Genomic DNA, 2,500 nt, shown 5'->3' on the forward strand with positions numbered 1-2,500 from the left:
ATCCCAAATATGAGATAGAAATTTATTCCTATTTGAACACGATGTTGTATTGATGATTATCCATATTGACTCATTTGGGGTTATTAAAATGAATTACTATCAATTGTGTCACGTGGTGGTCAGGGAAGTCGGGGAAAACTCAGTGGTAAGAGACTGATGTCCCGCCATGTAAATCTTGAACTGCTGGTTACTGGTTAGGTTCCGACTTCCTTTATGGCATCGTGGCATGGTTGGTTTCGACCTGGCCTTCATTAGAAGGGGCCAGCGTTCGATCCCACGTATGAGGTAGAAATTTATTTCTATTTGAACACGATGTTGTGTTGATATTTATCTATATTGACTCATTTGGGGTAATTTGTATGAATTACTATAAATTGTGTCACGTGGTGGGCCGGGAAGTCGGGGAAAACTCGCTGGTAAAAGACTGATGCCTCGCCAGGTAAATCCTGAACTGCTGGTTAGCGGTTAGGTTCCGACTTCCTATATGGCCTCTCGTGGCATGGTTGGTTTCAACCTGGCCTTTCATTAGAAGGGGCCAGCGTTCGATCCCAAGTATGAGGTAGAAATTTATTTCTATTTGAACACGTTGTTGTGTTGATATTTATCCATATTGACTCATTTAGTGTAATTTGAATGAATTACCATCAATTGTGTCATGTGGTGGGCCGGGAAGTCGGGGAAAACTCGCTGGTAAGAGACTGATGTCTCGCCAGGTAAATCCTGAACTGCTTTTAGGTTCCGACTTCCTTTATGGCCTCTCGTGGCATGGTTGATTTCGACCTGGCCTTTCATTAGAAGGGGCCAGCGTTCGATCGCAGGTATGAGGTTGAAATTAATATATATATATATATATATATATATATATATATATATATATATATATATATATATATATATATATACATATATATATATATATATATATATATATATATATATATATATATATATATATATATATATATATATATATATATATATATATATATATGAGAGAGAGAGAGAGAGAGATACAGAGACAGAGAGAGAGAGAGAACCATAAGTCTGAGAGAGGGAATGAAGAATTTAATAATACAATAATAATTAATGGTATTTTTTTGTGATGCAGTTCTTGGTGTACATTGCTTCCTGAAGTGTGTGTTTACAGGCATTTATGTGTGTATGAATACATGGAAGTGATACATGACTGAAAAAATTTTATCCTCATATTTTCAAACTTATAAGCCATATTTTTAAGGCGTTTTCCTAAGCTTCATTCCGCTCTAAAAGCCTTTGAAACATCAATAATAATATATATATTTTTTTTATTTTTTATCAGTTTTATTTGCATATTTATTAAGCGACATTTGATACAAAAAATAACAACTGCAGTGAATTCATTGGTAAATGAATTTTCTTTTCACTATATACATTTTTAGCTTATTTTAATCTAATTTTCTTTTATTCACTATAAGTCACTCTGCATTTTTTTTGACCCCCCATGAGTAAATCAAGTGGGTCAAGAATAGCAGGGTCATATTTTGAATGTCTTTCATTAAAGGGATGTTTGCGTTCTTCCTAGAAACATTAAATGACTCATAATACTAAAATATATTTTTCTTTTTTTATGCAGAACGTTTTCGGTACTAGAGGGGCACTCAATAGAGCGCAGACCTCCACCACGAAGCTTATATCTTGACCTTGAGCTCAACCTTCAACCTAGGACTTTAAAAATTGAATCACTTCTACGTCTCAATATGAAAATTAATCCCTGAAAGTTTCCCTACTCGCTTAGGAAAATTGTTGTCACACAAAACAAACAATACCATAACCGAAAACATAACCTCCTTCCAGCTACGTTGGCGGAGGTAATAAACCATGTTCTTGATTCTTTTGAATTTACCTTAAAAAATTACATTTCAAAATAGGCCCCAGTTATTTCTCTTGTGGTGAAAGAGAAGAGAAACATGTCTCAGATGAGGTCAGACAATAATTATAGATTATGAAAACAACGTTTAACTTAGAAAAAAAACATATGAATATGTGCATAAACAAAAAAATGTGTGTATATATAAATATATACAAATATGGGATATATAATCATGTAAGCGCTCACACCAGTATTCAAACATGAACACCCAGTATTTAAAAACTTTACACACGCATGTACATACGCGTATGCATTCACTCATGTGGAAACACACTGCATCTATAGAAACATAGAAGGCACACATAAAATGCAAGCGAGACTCCTTGAGTACCAAACCACCTTTTGACGTCAATGAGATAGAATATAAGAGATTGAGAAGCTCCTCAGATGTGTGTTATTATACTTAATGTTTTGCAAGGAATGAGTTTCGAAGGCCAGTTGAGATCGCAGTCTTTTTTCACCAAGAGAGATTTCTTGAAGACGTTTGGAAATTAATCAAAAGAATTTCTATCACCCAACAAAGTAACTGGTGTAATAATAATAATAATAATAATAATAATAATAATAATAATAATAATAATAATAATAATA

This window comes from Palaemon carinicauda, chromosome 7, assembly GCF_036898095.1.
Source record: "Palaemon carinicauda isolate YSFRI2023 chromosome 7, ASM3689809v2, whole genome shotgun sequence".
NCBI classification, from domain to species: Eukaryota; Metazoa; Arthropoda; class Malacostraca; order Decapoda; family Palaemonidae; genus Palaemon; species Palaemon carinicauda.